Source organism: Schistocerca piceifrons, chromosome 4, assembly GCF_021461385.2.
Source record: "Schistocerca piceifrons isolate TAMUIC-IGC-003096 chromosome 4, iqSchPice1.1, whole genome shotgun sequence".
Classification (NCBI taxonomy): domain Eukaryota; kingdom Metazoa; phylum Arthropoda; class Insecta; order Orthoptera; family Acrididae; genus Schistocerca; species Schistocerca piceifrons.
Genome location: NC_060141.1, coordinates 553,151,671 through 553,178,306, shown reverse-complemented (window position 1 = coordinate 553,178,306; position 26,636 = coordinate 553,151,671).

Here is a 26,636-nt window from a genome sequence, read left to right as displayed (position 1 = left end):
GATAACGTTGATTATAAGCAATTTTTATCGGTGAAAAAATCTAAGGTATTTAAAAATAACGGAACAAAAATACATCCTTTGGACTGGATACGACAATTTGCTTTTGTATTTTTACCAGCTTGGCCTGTAATGCAGAAACTTGGTTTGGATTGGATACAACAAGTTGCTTTTGAATTTTCACCAGCATTGCCTGTAACACAGAAACCAAAATTTATTTGCAGTGCGTAAATGACCTCAGGGGATTCATTACACTTCGATGAAGAAAGTGCCGTAGCGTGCACAGGGCCCCGAGCCGTAGTAGTGCTATTTCATCTTTAGTTTTCTGCACTGCTGCCTTCTCTTCTACTATCCTTTATATCTATCAAACCAGCTCTTCAACTATCGATCTATCTACGATTAAGAATGAGTGAAGAAAACCCGATACGACAAGTTTTACCTGAAAGCGAAAGTTTTCATTAGACACTCCCAAACTATTAGTATAATTTTAATAAGTGACAAAATTTTAATCATCAGTATGTACAAAATTTCCAGCTATCGCAGACGCATTTTGGCAACAATAGAGGTTCTTTTCCCCACAACAGCAACAAAACCAACCGGTTAGCATACCTAACCAACAATGTAATGTGCAAGGTCAACCAAGCTTTAATGTTTCGCCACTTACACGTATAGCGTCGGCTCCACCAAATAGTAACGCACAGCAACAGGGAAATCACTACCAACAGAAGACACATCATTTCAATTCCTATCGCAACGCGCCGTATAGTAATGACTATCATGACAGACGTAAAAGTAATGAGCACAGTTTTCAGCGTAACAGTCGGTCTTACCAGCACCAGAATCAACCACAACAACAGATAATCATGAATGAACCAGACAGTAGGTATCATCCCAAACCTAATACGTCACGACGAAGTAATAGAACAGTACAAATAGTCGAAATGCCACAGCATCTTCCTGCAAATAACAGCACGTCAGATAGAATTTGACTAGATACAGTACAGGTTGCATCCTCCAGCAACGTAAGCAATACTTCAGATACACAGAGTCTTGTTCACGACAATCTTACTACTTTTGACGACATCCGAGACACACTTTTGCATGAAAAACCGGTTATTCAAAAAGCCATTTCCCATCCTGTAACTGAAGTAAAGACTGGCTCATCCACATTTTCAGCAGTAATCGATTCTGGATCACCTATGTCATTTACAAATGAAGAAACCTTCAACGAATGTAACAAAGAGAATATTTATCCTACGTTACCATTAGGCAAAACTAAAGTAAAAGTAGCAGTATCTGGTAAAGGAGTAGATGTAAAGTTACAGACACACTTATCATTTTGTATTGCAGGTCATAAGTTTCACTCAAATTTTTGGATTGTGCCCTTATTGACAACAGACGTTATTTTAGGTACGAATTTTTTGGTACAACACGACGCAATTATTGACTTTCAAAATTCCTATTTAATGTTAAAGGATGAGAATGTACAACTGGCATTAGATTTTCAGCACGCTTTATCTGCAGAAGAACAAGCAATTAATCGGACAGAGGTCATTTCGACATCGTGTAATATAGACTGTCATTCCACGTCGTTCACAGATACGTACGTACACAATTATAATACATCAGACGAAGCCGACTATGAGGTTATGCAAATGATTTCTGAGCAAGTAAAGCAAAGCAGTGGAAATACATACGGCGAACGTACAGAGCTACGCAAAATTCTTTTACAGCAAGCTCCAGTTTTTGACAACATCCCTGGTACTATGTCCGGTTTCATGTATGAATTTCAAGTTAAGCAGCACGATACATTTAAAGCCAAACATTATCCCATTCCATATGTTCACAGAGAACAAATTAAGAAAGAATTGCAAGCTATGCTTGACCAAGGTATTATTGAACCGGCAGTTAGTCTGTACATAAACCCGCTCCATATCGTTAAGAAAAACGATGGCTCACTTCACCTCGTACTTGATTCGCGTCATGTGAACGACATTATTATTAATGAATCAGATCGCCCACAGACACTAGAAGAACTTTTACAGAAATTTCATGGTATTGCGGTTTATTCCACATTAGATTTGAAATCGGGATTTTGGCAAATTCAGCTCCATCCGAACTGCAGAAAGTACACAGCTTTCCTCTGTTTTGGTGACTTATCAATTTTGCATATTACCGTTCGGTTTAACAATTTCTTCAGCAGCGTTTATTCGCGGTTTGACTACTATACTTCCGACAGAACTAAAGACAGAATCACAACGTATGTAGACGACATCCTTATCGCAGAAGCTAACTGGTCTGAACACAATTTGATTCTGAAAAAAACTGTTGCAAACTTTTCGTGCACAAGGACTCACAGTTAATCTTAGCAAATCGCACTTTGGCAAAACTTTCATAAAATTTCTTGGACATGTAATTTCAGCAGAAGGTATTGTGCCTGACCCGGAAAAACGTCAAGCTTTACGTGACATTACTGTACCAACGACGAAGAAACAATTACGCAGCTTTTTGGGATTAATTAATTTTTTTCGCAAATTTATTCATTACTCTGCTTTAGATACACCTAGATTATGCCAGTTGACGGGTAAAAACGCTATTTGGTCCTGGGATAGCTAAGCACAGTCTGAATTTGTCAATCTGAAACAAGCTTTGTTGAACGCACCACTTTTATCACACCCAGATCTTACTACAAATTTTTCAATTGCCACCGACAGTTCTAACACCGCATTAGGCGTACACATTTTTCAGGAAATTGAAGAAGATGGTACTACAGTAATTAAAAACATCGCCTTTGCAAGTCGCATTCTGTCACCTGCTGAACGCAATTATTCTGATACAGAACTTGGAACATTATGTGTCGTATGGGCATTTACGAGATTTAGGCATTTTCTTTATGGAAGACGTACATAGAGCTGTCCAGTTTTTACTTTCAGCAAAATTTACACATGACAGATTAAGCAGATGGAAACTTTATTTACAGGAATTTAATTTTACAATTGTTCACATTCCCGGTACACAAAATGTTGTAGAAGACGCACTACCCCGTTCCCTCAGCAACAATCAGCAAGACATCGCAACCAACTTCTGCCAAGCAAATTTTAGCGTCATGTATATTCAACAAGTCGCATTTGAAAACTTCATTTCATCGTCATTTCGAGACATAGCACAAGAGCAGAGCAAAGACAAAGTATGGAAAGAAATTAAACGCCTTTGGCAAGATAGGAATAATGTTACCATCAGAAACCATTCCACTGTGCGCAATGACATTCTGTTTCGCCGCTCTCACCCTGACAGCAACAATTGGCTATTATGTATTCCTGACGAGCTTGTTAACAAATTAATTTGGTATACTCATTTAAGTTACGCACATTACGGAGCCAGAAAATGTTTTCTTATACTGAGACAGAACTGTTATTTTGCCAACATGGAGAAACGTATTCGACGAGTTTTAGCGACATGTAAAATCTACCAGAAAGCTAAATCAGATACGACTTCACATATTCCTCCGTTACATCCCACTGTACCCGTTAAATTGAGACACATGGCCGCTGTAGACATTTTTGGTCCGATTCCCAGAACTAATAGAGGTTTTTGCTACATCTTTGTCGCTGTTGAACTCACTTCGAAATTTGTTACCTTCACTCCGTTACGCAAAGCTACTGCTAAATCTGCTTCGAATGCATTTGTAAAACATTTTCTACTTCATGTAGGGCATGTATTGAAAGCAATTTCCGACAATGGACCACAGTTTCGATCTGCAATATGGACACGTATGTTACGAACAAGAAACATTTCTCCGATCTATATATCCAGGTATCACGCTTCTTCGAATCCTTGTGAACGACTAATGAAAGAAACTGGTAAACTATGTAGAATATACTGCCATAAAAACATATTGATTGGGACACACACATACTCTCATTCCAGGATGTAATTAACTCCATACCAAATGAATCTACTATGCTATCTCCGACTGTTATATTGAAAAATGTTGAACCACCTAACAAAATTAAAGAATCAGTATCTTTTCCTACATCTCGTCGACTACGCCACCATAAAATAATTGACATTGCGCTCAACAACATCAAACGTGGCGCAGAGCGCAGGAGAAGACAGCAAAAACAGATTTGTACACGCCGTGACTTTCACGTTGGACAGAAGATATTAGTACGTACACACTATTTATCCAGCAGAGGAAAGAGTAGATGCAGTAAATTTGAGCTTCTATACGCAGGTCCATATCGAATTCGCAGCATTCCTCACCCCAATGTAGTACACGTCTAAACTTTGAGAACCAGAAAAAGCAAAGGCAATCACCATGTCTCCAATATTAAACCCTTTATTGAATGAATATACTTTATGATTTATCACACTGTAATGCCATTTCCTGAATTTTATATGACCACTTATGCAATTATATTTATATGAACACTTACTGATGATTATCATATTTTTTCCTGGCAAGTGCCCGGCAAGGTAAGGTTAGCAGGTCGCTTTTCTTGTCGTTAGATATCAGACCATGCACATTTTCCATTTTTGTGTATGTATGATTGTTTTCCTATCGAAAGTAGAATTTTTGTCTGTATGCACTATGTAATCTCTAAGATATAACAAACACCAGTTGACTTTGACATTTTTCCTTATGATATCTCAATATCTTGACTATTCTACACTTTTTGCTACTACATTAGGATACCGTGTGTACATTTTTTGCACTTGAAAACTGTCTATGTTTTTGACATAATACGTTTTCTGTCATGCTGTGCTGTATGCTAAATTATATCACTAGAAACAAGTTTTTATTTAATGGGTATATGATTTAAATGTAAGATATTAATCCATATTCGTCATTTTCAGAAAGCAATAACGTGTAAAAGAAATAAATTATACAACCACAGTGGTTTACTCTGAAATGGAAATTTTACCATCGGAATGAACGAAAGAAAATGCAATATCTTGTCATGAAGAGTAAATGGATCAGAATATACTACACACATCGTATGATAGCAGTCTTGACTAATTATTTTTCTTTCAGAATACGAGGCGACTGATGCAGGCTGTCAGACAGAACTACAGTGATGAAATATGCTAGAAATAAGAAACTCTGTAGTGTGAATAGTTGTATGAAGTAAATGGTAATATGAATAATTAATAATGAAGTGTCCTTTTCTGCAGATGATAATAAATGATGATGAATAATTATATGAAGAATATGCTAATATGTATAATGAGGTTTTTCTTTGCAGGTCATGATAGTGATGAAGTTATGGTAATATGAATAATGAAGTTTTTCTTTGCAGATGATGATAATAATGACGTTTGTATATTTACTATTAGTTAAGAGATGCTATGTAGTTATTTAAATATTTGTTGCAGTTCGTTTTGACAGTATGTCTTATGTCACATGGTATAATGACTGAATGTTTTGGAAAGGACAGCTAGAGTAAATACATATTGAGTACATGTTTCATTACCTGTTAATTCGAAGTTCACTACTTTTCAGCATAATATGCGTTTTTTGTGCTATAAGCAGTTAGTCATTAAACCTGTTCTAGCACTTGCATTTTTTTTACCCATTTGTGTATCATTCATGAATGTGATCACATATACTCTACTTGTTCCATAACCTTGCTACAGCTGACTCATGACGAATGACGTTATTAATCCTCATTCCCAGCAATAAGTCAAAAGCATATATTTTCATGCCCCAGCAATTATCGATCCCAACGCAATGCATTGCTAGCACAAAAAATTTTTATTACCAGTCCCAGCTATTACCAGTATATAACTAAATAATGCTACCAGTTCAACATATATTTCTAGTTCTGAATATAATACAAATTTCTCTGTTGTATTGAATCCATTATATCTATGTACTATTGGACTACAGACCTTGAGTAATAGTTACAGTGTGTTACATTTTAAATATGTCCTATGCCACTTGAATGATGAGTTCTGAGTAATACTGAATGATGTTTTGTAATAATGCATAAATGCTATGCCAATAATTTCTATAAATAATATTTTTGTTATACTCTATAAATGCTATGCCAATAATTAACTCTTGTTTTGAATTATGACTTCTGAATAATACTGAATAATGTTTTGTAAAACTATATGAATACTTTGTAACTGGCCAATGAGTGCCAATAATTACCGCAATCAGATGAGTTATGAATAGTGTTTTGTAATATTCAATACTTGCTACATGTTTATTAACTGGCCAATGAATGCCGATCATTACTGTAATTAGATGAATTATGTACAAATGCTATGCCAATAATTAACTCATTTTGAATGATGACTTCTGAATAATGCATAAAACAATGCTTTGTAACTGGCCAATGAGTGCCAATATTTACTGTAATCAGATGACTTATGAAGAATGTTCTGTAATACTCCATACATAGTACAGAAATGTTTAGTAACTAGGCAATGAGTGCCAACAATTACTCAGATCGGTTGATAGACTAGTGTAATTCTCAATGTTGACTAGCATAAGACTTAATATCCTTCACCTTCTGACCTAATTACCAGAAATTACTGCAATATCCGTTTGTCCTGTCCATTCTCATGATCATAGAGCACTATATTTGGTTTTTGCACTAATTCTCTGTTGATGTGAGAGTATGGGTTCTACAAGAATGTGGTGTTGACACATGCTGTCCACCACCTTGAACGATGGAAATGTTATTATGGTCCTACTGTTTGGTGTACCTAATGTACTACCAAAATGATAACATTGAATATTAATACAACATTTCAGTGTATTGGCTACACTGATAAATACTTCAGGGAAGAGAACATCAGATTGTCTCACTTGGTGTTGTGCTTCTGTTGAAAGATATGGACATTCGGCGCAACTACGTGCAACCTACTGTGCTACAACCATGATGCAATCCTTCCCATTCCTTTCCTAGTTCTTGAAATATGCTAAAGACTTTTACAGTGCGCCGGCCGAAGTGGCTGTGTGGTTAAAGGCGCTGCAGTCTGGAACCGCAAGACCGCTACGGTCGCAGGTTCGAAGCCTGACTTGGGCATGGTTGTTTGTGATGTCCTTAGGTTAGTTAGGTTTAACTAGTTCTAAGTTCTAGGGGACTAATGACCTCAGCAGTCGAGTCCCATAGTGCTCAGAGCCATTTGAACCATTTTTTTTTACAGTGCATGTGCACTTTATATCATTTTTTGGGGAATCAGTACTTGTAAAATGCTAAAGATTTTTACAGTGTGTGTGCACTTTATTTCATTTGTTAATAAGTTCAGTTGTCCTAAAAATGCTAAAGACTTATACAGTGTGTGTGCACTTTGTCATTTGTTAATATCTTTTGTACTCATTGTGTATAATTTTTGTCGTTTCTTGATATATTCTGTACTCATTGCTTGTGCACTCTATTTCATTACTTAATATCTTCTGCACTTATCAATAATGTATATACCCTGTGACTGTAGACTTAGTAACTACATAGATTTTAGAAAAATTTGTTGCTCATGACAAGTCCAATTTACTCACCATCGCTGCCAAATTTTTGCCCCCCCCCCCCCCCCCCCCAGTGGAGGGTTATGTAAGAGGTCCGAGCAGATGTAATTTCGATGTATTGTTCACGCACTGCCTGCGATATGTAAGGTATAAGAGAATCTCAGACCAGAGAGCAGTGTTGACTGCAGTAGGAACTGTGTAGCAGTAGCAGTAAGTTGTTGCTAGCGAGCAGTCTAGTCTGGTCTGGTGTATAGTGATGGCTGGGCCGGTCGTGGTGCAGCGATGCCGGTGCCTGAGCATTATTGTATAAGGTAAGAGCAGCCTCGCCCATATGCAGTATTGTTATCTCAAGTCCCATGTAAATGTTTTAAAAATCTCCTAATAATAATCTTTCTCATAAAAAGTAACTCTTAACAACCATTCATTTCAATTTAAAGAATCAACTAATTTCTCCAATCCATGATCATCCCGATTATTGCAAAAGAAAAATCAGTTGTTTCCTTTCATAAATGACAAATCTATCGGCCAGCATTGCACAGGGCTGTGCCAAAAATAAAAAAAAAAACAATTGTAAGAGCAGATATATATGCGTTATCCAGCGACTTCATTGAGGTAAGAATTTTTCTTTTTTTTTTATTCAGAATGATCTTTCAGGGCCATGACGCAGCACTGCTGACGTCCAAAATTTACCAGGTTAAATTCACAGTCAATTATTGAAAAGTTATAAGTGAGCGACAATTTAATTGAGAGGTTAGTTACATTGTATTATTACCAGGTTACTGAATTTATTTTTTGTTGGGACGTTACACTGAATGTGAACGACATAATTATAATTTTTACTGTCGAGAAGTTTAGGAATTTTTCTGTTTTGAGGTTACACTAAAATGTGAATGAAATTTTGTGGGGAGGTTACAACAGGGTGGGTACTTCGCTTTAAACGGCACTTATTGAAAGAATACAGAACATCTGGAGAACTAACAGCTTCAGATTTGGGCAAAGCACGCACTTACTGGATTCAAGTTGTTCAACAGCAACATTTTGCGCTCGAACTGCATGACTATACAACAACATGCATCTACCACGTAATTCGCAGATAGCTCGCTACAACCCATTCTTGGATAATGGTCTTATTCGTCTCGGTGGACGGCTGCAGTTTCCAGAATTAACCAGAGATCAACGCCACCCGATTCTTCTTGATGGACATAATCATTTCCCACGTTTACTGATCCAGCAGACTCACATTCGTTTGCATCACCTTGGAGTAAACATAGTGTTATCTGAACTGAGAACAGAATTCTGGATCCTTAGAGCTCGACAGGCAATTAAACATGTTCTACACCGTTGTCTACCTTGTAAGATGGTGAAAGCTCACGTTGTTCAACAAACTGAGGCCCCATTACCAGCTGAACGAGTTTCACCACTGGAACCATTTACAGTAATAGGTATTGACTTTGCTGGTCCATTACATGTCAGACAAGGACATATTACGAAGAAAGCGTATATTGCTCTATTCACATGCGCAACAACACGAGCCACACACCTGGAACTATGCTCAGATAGATTTCTTCAAGCCCTACAAAGGTTTGTCGGAAGATGAGGACTGCCCAGCACAATTTACACTGATAATGCTACTACCTTCCATGCCACGCACTTAAAGCTGAAAGAGCTCTCGAAGGCTCTCATGGCAAGCAAGACGCACAAGTACCTCGCCCAGCAAGCCATCACTTGGAAATTCATCGCCCCACATGCGCCTTGGTGGGGAAGATTCTGGGAACGGATGGTGGGATCTGTCAAACGCTGCCTGAGAAAAGTTTTAGGACAGTCACAGTTGGACGAAGAAGGTCAACACAATCCTGGTCAGTATAGAAGTAGCACTAAACTCTACACCAACTACGCAAGGGGGAGAGGAATCTGAGCCACTGACGCCTGCACATTTCCTTGTAGGTGATCGACTCAGAACACTATCTACTGGTCCAGAATCACCAGTTAGAAAAGACTTGTCCAAGGAATTTCAACTGCTGCAGAAGATGGCAGAACACTTCTGGAACAGGTGGAAGAAAGAATATCTGATCCTGCTCAAAAACTTCCATGAAACTCATCAGACAAGGCTAGGTTCAGGAAGACTCCAGCTGGGTGATGTCGTTCTTCTACAAGAGGATGTTCGTCCACGACACATGTGGAGGAAGGCGTGGATAGAAGATCTTCATGAAGGAAGAGATGGGAAAATACGAACTGTAACCTTACAAACTTCAGAAGGATCCATAATTTCACGCCCCGTTCAACTGGTAATTCCTCTAGAAGTTGACCAGGGTGGGGAGGGTGATGCGGGTTGATATTTGTAATTATAGACACTCTGGAAATATTGATTATCCTTGAATTAATATTTTATATTCCATTATGTACGTGCCTTGGAGAGAAATAAAATTAATGTTGTCTTGGAATCACGGTGTTGTGTGTCCGTAATAAAGCTAACAGAGTTCTCATGACCTTGGTTATAGTGTAGGTCTCTATGGGTACGAGCCGACTTGTTCAAACGAGACTTAAAAAAATATTTAAAGAAAGAACAACAATGCTCTCAGGTACTGGAACACCTTTCCGATGCGTTGAAGCCGAAATTAAGCCCAGCCTGTAACAACAACATCAACAAATTAATAGCTTAAAATACTTTATTGACGTTGTTATACTTTGGTTATTGTAACTGCTGTCAAATTACTTAAATTACATTGCTCTTACGTGTGACATTCATAAACTGTTTCTTTCTACGACGGCACAGTGTCTTGTTCCTATTCACGTCGAAAATCAGCATACAGAGTTCTGAATATTACCATACTGCATATAGGAACGCAGTAACATGTTTTGTAGTAACGACCACCATCGTTTATTATACTGGTGATATTACTGTCAATATTTCAAATGCAATAAAATTAAAGAACATGAGAGACACTGTTCCTTACAAAACCTCGATAAATTATTTGCAACAATAAAGATTATAATTGATTTTACTAGTAACATTATCATAAGTAACTTTAACTGACATAATATAATTTGTTTTCATTAACAGTTATGACAGGCAGGTAATGCATGCAGTAAGATGGTCAGAAGACTGTAGCTCTCTTTGGTGGTATACATTGAATCTCTGTAACGTATCACTGCATAAACATATGCTTTAAGTGTTGCTTGTTCCCTCTTTTCTGTAACGATGGAGTTTCCATTTACAGAAGCGAAATGCTTGTTGTGCTGCTAAATACTCAAAGCTAGGACTTAGCAAATGTCTCTCAATAGCAGTTTAGTTACATGACGTGTTATAAAATGCGTTCATGTGCGCTAGATGTGATGCAAAAGACCACATATGCAGATTTAGTGGAAAAATGGCTCTGTTCCCACGTAGCACTAAATAATTTTTAAGTATGACACACATACCACCAACACACACAAGTAACACAACAGTAAGTACGCAAAGTATAACGACGCCAAAACACAGGCAACGTGCGGGTAAAACTCGCCGACGGAGGGTTCCGTGCGAACTTGATTATGTACAGGATATATGGACAGTTTAACCATTCCGGAAGCCAAGGACATTGACAATTTTTGCCTGTTATTGGCATTGTTAATGGCTAGATGTCAGTCCCAGGGATTCCAATACATTCAAATTAAAGTCTGAAGTCATATAACAAGTGACAAAAGAAATATTTTTTTGTGTGATATATCTGCAAATCAACAATTCCGTTTTTTTCCTTTACTTGTACTGCGAAACCATTGTCATAGCCAAATTTCATGATTTTTAGGTCATCGGGAATTACCCTATAGGTTTTTATGAGCGTGTTTTCGAGTATCAAACTATGTAACATAAATGGTGGTATCTTTTGACTGCATTGTCTTATAAGCTTAGCATTTGTATATATTTTTTTTATTATTCATTCCATAGACCCACGAAAGAGGGAATCCTTCTGTTTGTGGAACATGTCAGATAAACACATTACATAAATGTAATTAGAAAAACTTGAGTTCCATTAATTTTAATGATCCTTAGTGAATTCACAGTAAAATTATGTACATGAATTAAAATTAAACTTCTACTATTTACAGGTTTAATACTTACATCTGCTTTCGTGACGTCCATCATTCACACAGTAGCTAGTTACTTGGCTATTACAACTAAGCACTGTCAAAAATTAAAGTAAATTATTCATTTCAATGACCCTCAGTTAAGAACATCCAAATTATGTACAAATTTTAAATTAAACTTCCACTAGTTGCAGACTTAAGACTTACATCTGCTTTCCATACATCCATCATTCACACAGTAGGTAGTTACTTGGCTGTTACAACCAAGTATTGTCAAAAATTAAAGTATATTATTCATTAAAATGATCTTGTTGACAAATTCATGGGTGGAATAGAAGGAGCTGGCCACCAAAAATTCTTTTAAATTATGTTTACATTGTGCCTTGTGTGAAACTAAACTCTTAACAGTAGCTAGTAACCTACTGAAAATATGCATTGTTGAATACTGGACTCCTGTCTGGGCAAGAGTAAGCGATTTTAAATCTTTGAGATGTTTACCTATTGTTAATGAAGTAACAAAATGTGTGGCGTAAATGGCTATATCTTTCGACTGCTTTTATTTAGAAGCTTAAATTTTACATTGACAATGGACCGTAATTTTAGTCTTTAGCATAGATTTCAATTTCTTACATCTAACCATTCCTGAGAAAAAGGTGTTTGATCAGATGGGCAGATACACATAGAAAAATAATGAGAAAATAATATTGTTTTAGTGTGGTATAATTACAAATTAACACTTTTGGAATTTTTTCCTTTACTTGTACCTTAAAACATTGCCATATTTTATGAATATATGTCGAGATCCATATACATTTTGAAGAGTGAGTTTGCGAGTATCAATATATGTGATATGAATGGCGGTATCTTTTGGCTGCATTGATTTAGAAGCTTAAATTTTTTATACAGCTAAGGGCTCATGTATCTTAGTATGCGACATAAAATCATACTTGATACGTCATCCGCTTGTGAGAAAGAGGGGCCTAACAGATTGACACACATGAGGTGGGTAACAATTGACAAAATATTTTTTTCGTGTGAAATAATTAAAATTTAACCATTTTAGGACATTTTCCCCTCACTTCTAATACGAAACCTTGCTTTTTGACAAACTACATGATTCTAGATCAATGAAAAGTACCCTGTAGGTCTCAGTGGGTGAGTATGCGAATACCAAAATATGTGACTCTGACAAGGGACCATAAACGTTAGTACATGACATTAATTTGAACTTGTAATGCCTGCCAGTTTCTGAGAGAAAGGATTTTTAACAGTTGGGCAGTAAGACAGACTGGACAACAAACCATCCAATAACGATTTCGTTTTTATCGACTGAGGTACGGAATGAATCAGTGATACATCATGGATACGGTAGTGCCCATTGGAAGCAGAGATTACACCGACACCAATGGTGATCGTTGTTATAATTTTTAATGGTCGTGATCGCAATATAATGCAGTAACAACTATAGTTCAATTCTTTTATCTTGGCGGCTCGCGCATGCCCGCCCAGACGCGGGAGATTGCTGCGTTGCCAGTTGCACACGATGCACGCGCCAACAGAAGCAGCGCCATAGTATTCCGCTGCTACAAAGACGTGCTCCCTGCATTCCGCGCTGTGCGCGATTTTGTCACTGCACTCCTCGCCTGTGCAGACACATTGTGTTCCGACTGCTTTGACAATCTTATCATTCGATTCCACAAAAACTATTTTGAAAAGTTTGCAGAGGTAAAAGTTGAGTGGGGAAGGTATCAGCAAGAAGACGTGCAAAAATCAAATTTTTGGGCCAAATAGTTTTTGTGAAATCGAACGATAAGTGTGTCAAAGCAGTGGGAACACCATGTGTCTGCGCAGGCGAGCAGTGCAATGATGACAAAATCGTGCACAGCGCGGAATGCGGGGAGCACGTGTCTGCAGCAGCAAAAGGGTTAATAAAGAGAAAAAGCAGTAGAAATTTCAAAAAATTGCATTCAAACGAATGTAATTCGTGAAGTAAGGCACTTCGATATTGTTTTCAAATAATGAAAATATTACGCACCGCACAATCTTTGAACTCATATCCTTTGGCATAGAAGCCCAACACCTTAACCATTACGCTAACGCAGCTCATCTACGCGCAGAACGCCATGAGGATTCTAACATGTCACGCAAAATACTGACAAAAACTGTTGGTATGACTATTAATTACTCACGCTTCATCGAAGTACAATAGGAAATAAACAATTACCGCTCTTCTTTGTTGCGAAAAAGCGGTTCGTGAGATTGATACAAACACCTTTCCTTGCTATCGCCTGAATTAGGAGTCTTATTGCTTGTTTGGTTTAATTAATTAATACAATATGAAGCAATTGGTATAAAGAATGCTTTTTCCAAACTTTCTGTAAAAGAAAGTCTGCTATCAAGACATTGCTTTTGTTCTATTACTTTGTTTATGACTGAACGTTTCTAAAACTGAAGACACTCGTCCACGCTCTGCACAGCAGTCGAGATTGGCAATGTCGTTCTCTGTTCATTGGCCGACTGTGTTTTGTGACGTCAGATGCGCAGAACGAACCTAAACTCCGCCGCCAACATAAATGACGCGCACTTTAGCTGATAATTGATTTCGGTTGACTAACAACCGTCATTAGAATTACGGAAACAAAGTAGAAAAACTGCCTTTCAGTTCACGCAGAAATCACCTAACGGTATTTAAGACATACGGTTATCTACAAAAGTTACAAAACTTTAAAAATAATGAAAGACATCACCTGCTCACATTATAATTAGTACCTAAATACAGTGCCACCCACAAAAATATCGTTACGAAACGTGACTTGTAAACACTTATACGCTGGTCAGAGAGAATCTTTATAATGTTTTCATAATAACTTCAAACAAATGTATGTTTTAAGAGTTGTTAGGAAGTCTTTGCATAACTTTTTCTGATTTTTTTCCATAGATCTGAGAATGGTTGTTAGTCAACAGAAGCCGATTATCATCGAGTTGTTATTACATTATATCGCAATCAATACCATTAAAATTTATAATAAATGACCCAGACTGCTAGGTCTCGCTCATCTGACGATGTCAGGTGTTACATGTAATATAACATTCACAGGGTCTTTCTTTCCATGTATAATACGGGAGAAACTCCTATTCTGGTCATTCGGTATTAAGTACACAGATTGACCCAACAGTAGTTGCGAAACTCATACTTCTGTTTGAATTGTTGTACGTTTTCACAAATTCTTTGATAATTGAGTTCAAGTAGTTCCAAGCCACTGTTATAATGAGTGTAGCCTCAAACAATACTGTATATACTGCTTATTCGTAATTCTTTGTTTGGCAACAGTGGATTGTTCTAGATTTCTGTACTTGACGCGCCCCTGAAGTTCGGTCCAATGCTGGTAAAGTATTCAAACAGACTATCCAATATAGTCATTGCCACACTCACAAGGAATTGTAAATGAAAATGTAATTATTAAATAAACTTATAATATTTAGGTGGAATTACAAAGTATTTTTCTTAATATTCATGAGAATTTTTCACTCACAGTCTAACTCCTAAGAAACAGACACTTACCAAACAGCGGACAAATGTAGGAAGGAGTGCACCTACTGGCTCCGTTGTATGGAATGCTGTTGACATTTTACGGGGATGGGTGGTGCATGACAATAGTTAGAAGCATGACTAGACCCTGTTATTGTCACTATTAAAACGTCAGAAATAGGAACACCTATAATCGGCTGTGTTGAACAAACAGAAGAGTCCGATGCTTCAGTACATGCATCTTCGATTGATGGCTGTGCCAAATTTACTCCAGTTTATATTTTTATGTAACTTTTCGTCACAAGAGACAGAGGACCCTCTATCCTGAGCGTAGTTTGCGCTCGATAATCGTAGATTAGTTCAACTGTGGGTTACTCAACTGTTACGTTAATTTTAACACTGTTGAAGCATTGTGATCCTAGATATCGCTTTCTCTTTTCACTGGTCTGAAAGAATCTTGCACCTCCCCCCCCTCCCCCCCCCCGTCCCACCACCACCAGACACACATACATTTTTCTCTCCTATTGCTTCTCACTTCGTCAAGGTAACTGTTGCTCCACTCTTGTCCAGCCAAGGTGACATCCCACTCGATCAACCAATTCCTTCACATGGCACGAGTTTTCTGTAGAATCCTTTCAAATCCTAATCGCTAGAATCCCCCTTATGATTATCTTTCCAGGTTATTTTTAATATTCTGTAGAAGTACATTTGAAAGATTCTATACTTACATTAAAATAAGTGTGTGACTGATGTTACTAGTCAATTCGCAGAGGCAAGGCATCAGCAGACACGGCTCTTTGTAACCGCCCCTCTTAGTTGTTTAGCAAGCCTCTATCCTGTCGGACAAATAAGAGAAGTGGGTTGGCGATTACACATATATACGTAGGCCGCTTGTGTATTATACCGTTGCCTGAAACCAACCTTTGCACAGCTTCCTAGGATTATAAGGCTCTATACTTAACGATGTTGTTGAAATGATGAAAGTCGCTCCTTGGAAGCGAAGTTTATTTTCTCTCAAGTCAAGTTCCCTGAGTAGTCTCATACGCAAGTTCACAGCTCTCATTCCATCTAGCCGCAACGTAAAAGTAAACTTGAAATTTTCGTTCTGAGAGGTTTGCTGACTATTTGATTCGCAATACAACTCCCTCCCTGGCACAACTAAAAGACACTTCATAAAGCTTTCAGTCGGCCGAACGGCTGGAGTTGTCGGTCATGTGTGCATGAAGTGCGTTTGCTTGTGTGTGTGAATGGTGTATGTTTCTCGTATCTAACGAAGGCTGTGGCCAAAAGTTTTATCTAAATATCTTTTAATTCTGCCTTTCTGCACTAACGTGTCTCCTTTACGGTAAGTAGTAATCTACCTTTTTCTGCCTTCCTTCCTTCCTTCACTCCGTCTTCAGGCCTACCGGGACCATCCGACCGCCGTGTCATCCTACGAGGAGGACGCGGATAGGAGCAGCGTGGGGTCAGCACACCGCTCTCCCGGATGTTACGATGGTATTCTTGGCCGAAACTGCTACTTTTCTGTCGAGTAGCTTCTCAATTGGCATAACGAGGCTGAGTGCACCCCGAAAAATGGCAACAGCGCTTGGCGGCCTGGATGGTCACCCATCCAAGTGCCGGCCACGCCCGACAGCGCTTAACTTCGGTGATCTCACGGGAACCGGTGTATGCACTGCGGCAAGGCCGTTGCGCACCTTTTTCTGCGCTGTTCTTAATAATCAATAATTTGGTAAGAGTATCAAACACGAAACCCTTAAATCTTCCTCATGCTACACGTACACCTCATGTTGTTTATTCTAAAGCACACCAACAACTTTCATGATAAGTCAAGAGTGCTTGCACCAAAACGGGTGCGTATTAACAATTTCCCGTCCGCACGTCTCGTACAAATTTATTCACTTGGCGCGGGCAGCTCTAATTCGGATTACTTGGCTTGTCGCCGGCCGCTTGTCACCTTTCCGTTGATGACAAGCTCCAAACACACTGACTTTTGTGCTTTAATTTTCCGGAAATCCTCTATTTTTCCCTATCGCTCCTAAACTCGAATTTTCTTTTCAAGTAACTTCTCTGCAAGATCTGCACTGTTATAATAATTATCCACTCAGAGTTGATGCCACTTTCCATCAGGTGTCAATATTTCCATCACTGTTTTTACTAAAGGCTGTTCAGCTCCGGAATATATCTTGAATGAGGAAATTGTATCCCGTAATCGAACCATACAGCATCCGAATGAATATGCCGTATTTCGTAATTTTCGACGGATTGTAAACTTTAAAATTTAATCGTCCATGCCACTGTATCATTCCTTCTTCAGTTGAGATGTTTTGACTTAGATTAAACGTTTCCTTAAACTTTTGGGAAAAATAATCATTTACGAATTGCACTTTGACAAGCCGATCGGCATTATCCGGGTTATTGTTGCTGCCGGAAAAATGTAAAAATTATAATATTTCTCTGAATCTGTCGCGAGACATCGTTTTACGAAATATCGGTGTGTCTTTCAACGGATTCGTTGACCAATAATCATCGATCCTTGCTTTTTTTTTTACAATTCCCATAAGGATAGCAAGCCCAAACCATTTTCCAAGTTCGGGTCCCGTAACGTCGACAAATTTGGCATTTTTTAAATGCAATTTCCTTCTATTGCCATTTTGACTGTAGTACTTGTTGGTTTCGTTGCTAATATAATTCTACGATATCCTCGACGCTCTGTGTACCTTTGGGAAACATGTTTGGACCCGGGGATATTTCAAATTTATTATTGGTCCTCGGTAAATGAAAGTCTGACCACTGTGCACTGCCTTTTTCGTATGATTCATCCGAATCAGTTGGCAATCGTAGCGGTGCCGAATTCTTCTTGTACGTATTTCACTATCTTCCTACGATTCTGCTTCACTTTCATTTTTTGATGTCCAATGTCTTCTTCCCAATCGGCCAAGTTGTCCGGAACGTCAGACAAGACGTCCGCACATTCATTGTAAATGATCCTATTGTCCCTTTCGTACGCCATGATGAAAGGGCACAAGTACTTATAAAAACAAAAAAACTTGTTGGCGTGTGTAACTTATTGCAACCTGAACTAAACACCAACAGAATGCAAAAAATACTAAAGTGATGTCGCCGGCCACTACGCGATACTTCGCTCACGACACCACTGTGGTGTCACCGCTCGTTGGCCGCTATATCGCGCACACCACTGTGGTGTCACCGCTCGTTGGCCGCTATAACGCGCACGACAGCACTGTGGTGTCGCCGGACGGCATAGTCTTAAAAAACGCGGTGTGTAATCTACTTAGCTAACAGTAAAGAATCCATTAGAAAGTACAACCAAAAATAAAACGAAAAATTGATAATTTCACCGATGTCATACATTTATTGGGCTTGAAATGTTACGCAGTCCAGTGAAAATGAAATCATCATACATGGCATTGTTGGCTGGGAAGTCATATTCGGCCGACAAGTGCAAGTCTTATTACGGCGGATGATGAGGACAACACAACGCCCAGTTCACGAGCGGAGAAAATCTCTAACGCGGACGGGAATCGACGCCGGACCCCCTGCATAGGAGGCAAGCACGTTACCATCCGGCTAAACAGGCGGACACCCAGCCCAGTAACCACTACACAAATAATAAAGGCTCACTTGAAAATCAGTTTCGACGCATTAGATGAATATTTGTGTCACTGCTAGCTTTAAAAGAAATCTAGGAAACTAAATTTTACATGTATTCAACGCCGAGGTTTCCACCTTTTAATGAAACGTCGAGCCCGTCGGTGGGGCAGTTAGCGAGGGAACGGCATGTGCAGCGCCCGCAGTGCGACGTCGTGATATTTCTCCGTGTTCAGGAGCTCTGGGGACCTATCAACAGTAGCACTGCTGTTCTCTATTACCAACATTAATTTCTCTGCTCTTAAATCACGCGGGGCAAATTATAGCGCACTGCTCTTATTGCCCGGTACTTAAATTAATAACTGCTATTTCACGAAGCAGTTATTGCGAGATAAATGCTTTGTTGCGCGCGTTGGTTATAAGGAAAATGAAACTTAATTTTCCCTGCAAAAATTGCGGCTGGGGGGATGTGGTTTGTTCTGCCAAAAATAAATCTGTCACAGTATCGAAAATAGAGTTTTTATACAGTTTCAAGAACTGTTCTGAGGTAATTGTAAGAGTAACTGGGAGAAAGCAAAAGGCCACCTAAATCCATCTTCAGGAATAAAATTATTAGAAGTATGTTAAAATGTGTATACAAATTGAGCATCGGCTCGTGGGTCTCGTGAGGCTTTAATAGCAACAAACGCAAACGGCCGGTGCACCTATGCATCATCTCCACCAACCGATGAGAATGCAAATTCTTGCCAAAATCTAATTGTGACAGTTTCGAATTACAAATAAATTTGCGAGAGGGTATGACACTAAAACGAAAATATCTACAAAGATCGTTAGACACAGTGCGAATAAACTCTCACGCATCTTTCACATTCGCTGCTATACCAAAATTCGTAACTTAGAGATAAACTCGCTGTTATCTATACGTCACGTTTCTGTACCTGCAGACCGCTCCTTGGTGGACAGCTTTCGTCAAACGATGAACAACGGGGCAGCTGGCCACAGACGTTTCGATGGAAATCCGAAACCACAACGTTACGAATAGCCCAGAACGCTGAGAACCAAAGTAAAGCAATGCGTTTGCAGTGGCCAAATCATAAACGTCCGTTTCTTTCTGTGTGGACACGACACTCTCAGTTTTGTGGAAACTTTTGTTTCGGGAAGGCAAAATGACAACCCGTTTTTCAGGCCTCATCTCACTAGCAATGCATTTTTCTCAGCACACGTGAAACAATTATCGCTCGCAAGAAGTTTGCATTACTAACCACGACACTTTCCACCTAAGACACATTGCCATAAACACGATAAGAAAAGCAATAATAACATCTCTTCTGAAGTGATAGCCAGCAAACAGCATGAGCATTATCTCTATCAATAATATTGCAGATAACTCAGTACAGAAAGCTTTTAACTGTGTTTCAACCTACAGACCTCCTGCAGCAATCATCTACACTACCGGAGATAACGCAACATTCTCAAGGATAGGGTTATTTTATACACATGTAACATGTAGTTCATCATTGTCGGAATATATGATAACAAATTTAGACCAAATGAAACAAACACACCAGAATAACGGGTGCACAAACAGTCACATCATCGGTACGCAGTCTACTCACTCTGGCTGTAACACAGTAGTGTATTCTCACGTGCAAACGATCGCAGAGGTGCACCGTGGCACCCTCTGATGGATTTCCCAAGCATTTTGCACCTTTTGTTGAAATTTGGCTATGGTTCTTTCAAGCCCTGGAGGAAAAGTAAGTTCCTGCTTCGTCATGTCCGATCCGCGTTCAATTGGCGAGAGATCTGGAGACCTTATTGGCAAAAGCAATTTTTGTGCACCATGAAGAGCACCTTGCTTCTCACCTGCTGTATGTGCCCGTGCATATTCCTGTCGAAAAAATGGCAGTAGCACGGAGGTATAACAACTTGTGCAATGCAGCAGTCACTATTTATATTACCCTGCAGGAGCACCAAATGTGATCGCGACTTGTAACTGATAGCCCCCCTCCCAACACGCAGCATGAAACTTGGATGGGGATTGATGTGTCGTGGGCGAATGCATTCCGGAAAATGTTGCTCACCGTCTCTACGCCGTACATCAGTACGTCTATCTGTAGCATGCAGACAGAACCTACTCTTATCTCTGAAGACAACAGAGCGCCATTCTACTCTCCAATCGACTCTTTCACGACGCCAGAGTAGTCGTGCTTGCGTTCTTGTGGTGTCAGTGGTACCTTCATCACAGGCACACGTGCTCTTAGTTCCCAATGGCCCTTACTGACAGAGCAGGGACAACACGTTGGTGGACTTCCTCTCTCGATGATATTCCCTGCTCAAACAATGCGTAGATCATGACATGCCAAACACCAACAACACACTGTTCTCAAAGTGTATAGCAATCCTTCGATTCGTCCATCCAGCTGCCCACAGGCCATAATGCGACCCTACTGAATCCCTGAAGTTGTTCCACATACTCTTCGGCGCGGCATGATTGTAGCCTTGAATTACTGTTGTAAATACTCTTCATTTGTAAATACTCTTCATCTCTAAGAACAGTTACTACCTGCAAAACAGAGACTGCACAGAGAGGCCTTCTTAGTACCATCTGATCCCCGACCACTGTGACAAATAAATCAGTAACAGTACAATCCCTCAGTATGCTCATATTTTATACCCTTGTCCCACTGAACACAGTCCCTGACGGTCTTGCATTTTTTTCCGATGCAGATAGCTTGAGTTCAGAATAGTATTTGGCGCAAAGTGTGTGTTATTTTAGTTCAAGAGATTTAGTGCCACCCGCTGTCGTCGTTTCTTCTTGGTTACACGTTTGTACATTTTCGGTCTTACACCATTATCAAGTACCTACAAAACGAACGGAGCATACAATTAAGTACTAAACATAAAAACTTACTTTACAATAAAAACTTCACTGGCGCATTACGCCACACAAGTCTCGATACCTGTGTACATTTGAACAGCGTCCGCCGTCGCTGTGCGTATGAAAAAAATGGTTCTGAGCACTATGGGACTTAACTTCTGAGGTCATCAGTCCCCTAGAACGTAGAACTAGTTAAACCTAACTAACCTAAGGACATCACACACATCCATGCCCGAGGCAGGATTCGAACCTGCGACCGTAGCGATCGCGCGGTTCCAGACTGTAGCGCCTAGAACCGCTCGGCGACTTCGGCCGGCCACTGTGCGTATGAGTGCAACCGTAGTGTTTAATTATGGGCATGTGACTACGGAACAGCTATTTCTAAGATCTTATGCTGAAGTATACACAGACATAAAAAGTCGAAAAATTCACATTTAAAACATTTGTGTACTATCAGGGACATTTAACACTCAAATTACGGATTGCTCGGATCTGTTATTCAGGTGTAAATATGAACGAAATGCGTAACACTGGAACTATACGGACACGATTAAACATATTATTGCCAGCAAGAACAACTCTCGAACACATTGCCATTTATAATTCAGCAGAATAAGTTTACAACAGACGCTTATTTCAAAGTGTACTACAAAACAAGTTGACACAACTGCCAATGTGGTGTAACGAGTATAGTTGCATTTTTTTTCTTTTGGGGACTGAGGATGAACAACGTCACAGTATTTACATCATCAGTAGACTTGCGTCGATATTTTCTATCTGGGTGAAAAAGTACTCTACCGACAAACTTAGAGGGGTTTTTAAGGGATATTTCCTGAGTATTTTGGTATAGGAGACCTATGGCTTCCGTCAGCTCATTACAGAGTGAGAATATGATTAAGATTTATTCTCTTTGTTAGCGAATTCACCATGGTTTCTGTGAAAACAAGTTCACAGTAGTCAATAAGCTTGTAATACGCAATCACCAAAACATAGAACATAAAGATAGAGTAATGCAACGATCGTCAATCGCAACAGTACTGCGAAGAGGTTACGGTCGGTGCGGGAACGAGATCAGTATAGCGTCCTCGTGCTGCTCTTCCACTGCATTTAGTGAACCCGTACACGTGGTGTGTATCGGCCAAATCTCCGTCAGTAGATCTATCCACACAGCAGTGTATTGTTGTAACAGTGTCGGAAAACACAAACCTAGGCACAACCTAGCAGTACCGAATGCAGACATGCAGCCACCGAGTTAAAGAGGGCAGCATTACTGCTGTCACAGCAGGTACCGGCACAGAATGCAAAAAAGGCGCAGCGCATACCGTAGGCACATGCCCTATTGTGCACCATTTTCAGTCTAACTGGGGGCAAGAAACAAAAAGAAATACAATAACTACGTTACGAGCCGCCACAGACAGTGCATCCCTAATACCAAAACACTCAAAATGTATGAAGAAGCTCTGAAACTTTGTCAGTGCAGTTCTGATTATCATATACAAGAAGAAGCAAAACTCCACTGACAAACTTCTATATATTTAGTGATTTAGCTACCCCTACCTTTGAGTTTTATGCAGCGTACAACGCCTTCGTATACCACATGCAAGGTATTCATATTCCCACGTTCCATACAAACTTAGTCCTCACCGAAAAAATTAGATGGAGATTTGTAATTCAAGGAGAAATGAGTCATAAAAGCAGAACAAGTTTCCAAAAGATCCTCACTTTGAAGTATACAACGAAGCACGTTGGTAGTGGTGCCAATGGACAGGTGTAAAAGTGCACGTATTTTGTAGGAAATTAAATAAAGCTAAATTTTATACTGGGATACATACGCCGAGCGGTTCTAGGCGCTACAGTCCGGAACCGCGCTGCTGATACGGTCTCAGGATCGAAACCTGCCTCGGGCATCGATGTGTGTGATGTCCTTAGGTTAGTTCGGTTTAAGTAGTTTAAAGTTCTAGGGGACTGATGACCTCAGAAGTTAAGTCCCATAGTGCTCAAAGCCATTTGAACCATTTTTGTGCATGATATGGGCGCTAATTGTCGTCCATGAAGACGAATGCCTCGCCAATATGCTACCCATACGGTTGACTATCGATCGATGGCATTCACGAATCATACAGCCGTTACGGCGCCTTTCATGACCACCAGCGGCGTACGTCGGCCCCACATAATGCCACCCCAAAGCAGCAGGGAACCTCCACCTTGCTGCACTCGCTGGACAGTGTGTCTGAGGCTTTCAGCCTGACCGGGTTGCCTCGAAACATGTCTCCGACGATTGTCTGATTGAAGGCATATGCGACACTCATCGGTGAAGAGAACGTCATTTCAATCCTGAGCGGTCCATTCGGTATGTTGTTGGGCCCATCTGTACCTCCCTGCATGGTGTCGTGGTTGCAAAGATGGGCCACGCCATGGACGTCGTGAGTGAATTTGCATATCATGCAGCCTATTGCGCGCAGTTTGAGTCGTTACACGACGTCTTGTGGCTGCACGAAAGCTATTATTCAACATTTTGGCGTTGCTGTTAGGGTTCGTCCGTGCCATAATCAGTAGGTAGCGGTCATCCACTGCAGTAGTAGCCCTTGGGCGACCTGAGGGACGCCTGTCATCACAGTTCCTGTCTCTCTGTATCTCCTCCATGTCCGAACAACATCGCTTTGGTTCACTCCTAGATGCCTAGACACTTCGCTTGTTGAGAGCCCTTCCTGGCACAGAGTAACAATGCGGACGCGATCGAACCGCGGTATTGACCGTCTAGGCATGTCTGAACTACAGACAACACGAGCCGCGTACCTCCTACCTGGTGGAATGACTAGAACAGGTAGGCCGTCGGACCCCCTCCATCTAATAGGTGCTGCTCATGCATGGTTGTTTGCATCTTTGGGCGGGTTTAGTGAGATCTCTGAATAGTCAAAGGGACCGTGTCTGTGAGATAATATCCACAGTCAACATCTATCTTCAGGAGTTCTGTGAACCGGGGTGATGCAAAACTTCTTTTGATGTGTGTAGTTTGCACGTAGAGTGCGAGATATATGTAAATGTAACATATGGTGTTTGAAGGCACTGAGGGGTGCATAAAAACGTGCATTAGGTGGGGCTGAATCACCCTGTATATACATTGAAACTTATTGAAGCACAATAAATGAAACACATGATGAACTGATAGCCAAAACGAAGACTTTGAAATTCGAAGTAAACTACGTTCACATAGTACATTTCAGAAGGCACTTCCCAATGCAAAATTGGAGTGCGGGCGGAATTACTGCTTAAACGTCCCCGACAGTGCCGCAATTCCCCACTTGGTATTGCTTTTCGTGGCTTTGTAAAAAATGGCGTTGTCAGTAAACAGGCGCCTAACTTCAACCATCTGCAACTGAGGTTCCTCAGGATCTATGTGAAGCTCTCCCGTTATTCAAACACAAGTTTTATCAATCACGTCGCTCTGCTTTGTAGACGTTAGTAGTACTTTTGTGGGTCCCGCACACTTGGCTGAGAATCGTTTTTGCGTTTGGGACGGTACACGACGTGCTAGTTACGAGAAAGGGTGCGTTCCTGTCAGTCGACTGTCGACTGTCGAAGTTAACTGGAGATTCATGAATGCACAATGACTTGTTCAATTGGAGAGACGTACGCGATGCTGGGTAATTATTTGGTTTGGTCGCGAGTTTGGCTACAACGAACTTCGTTTCACTCTGACTATGTCTTTCCAAGTTTAGTCGTCTTAACACGCGACTCGGTCGAGCATTCGAGTTGCAGGATGCCCCTTCTAGAGGCCAGACACGGATGGGGCTGGGGAACTGAGGTTCATCACTTAAGAAAACAGGGTGTTTTCATAACGCTGGAGGAGCCAGCTTCCTCACAGCAGGAACCACAAAACATTTCCTCTGGAGTAGCCGATCGACTGATAGGAACGGCACGTTTTCTCGTAAGTTTCTACACCCTTTACCGCTCGATGCACAAAAACGGTTCTCAGGCATATGTGCAGAACCCATACGAATACTACTAACAGAGGACACCAACCCGCAGACGCATGAAGTCAATGACACAAACAGCACGTCATTTATCCGAAAGTTACAGAAACCTGTAGCAAGTGAGGAATTCAGTACCCACAGAGACGTTTAAGCAGTTATGCTGGCCGCGCTCCAAACGTACGTTGGGACGCACAATGGTTTGCAGAGTACGGATCTTGACATACATGTAGCAACGCATCCAACGGGCCAGCATCGTTAATTTAAACATGTCCCTGGGAGTAATGACAGGAAAGCGACTTTTGTAAACGTTCCCCTAAAACTAATCACGTTGATAATTCAATCCAAAGTGAAACCTTACAAGCGCAGTAGTGTCGCAGTCAGGAGTCCTGACGAGTAAAATGATGTAAATGTTTGTGCTGTTAAAATTCGTAAATTTGTTATGTAAAATTTCCACAATCATCAGTTTTACAATTTGTAAGAGCTCGACTAATCTGGTGTCCTAATGAGACCAGTCAATGAAGGTTAAAAAAGGCCGAATGTGGGAAATAATTCGTGCAGTCAGGTATTTTTGGATAGTGGTAGGAGGGAGAGCCATGAACAACGTACCAGATGTCCTGATCGTTGGTGTCTGAGTGCGTGAATGGGAGCGTGTTTGAAGGTCACCTCTGTACGTTTTTCTCGAATAACTCTGAAACTGTGGTCTCTAGTGGAAACGAATACCAGTACAATATTTAACTAAATTAAATTTCTACAGAAAGATTCGAAGTCCCTGTTCATTTTTTCTGTAGGACTTATAGTGTTCCAGTAGCAAGTGAGAGAATGTGAAAATCTCGCACGTTTCTCTTTTTTGAACGAGAGAAACACGGAGATTTGATAAAACAACATCAGTTGGGGCATCTGAATCATGTGTCAATATTCACTGTGTGAATGAGTCATTATACTGGCATATAATAATCGTCTTGTAGAGCAGTGGTCTATGCGAATGCCGCGAGCCCTCAGTTTTCGTGTACATGCATTCCTTTCTACTACGGCATTGTAAACTTGTACACGACAAGAGGAGCAAACGACGAGTTTTCGGTTAAAGGGTAATGGGGGCAACTCGAG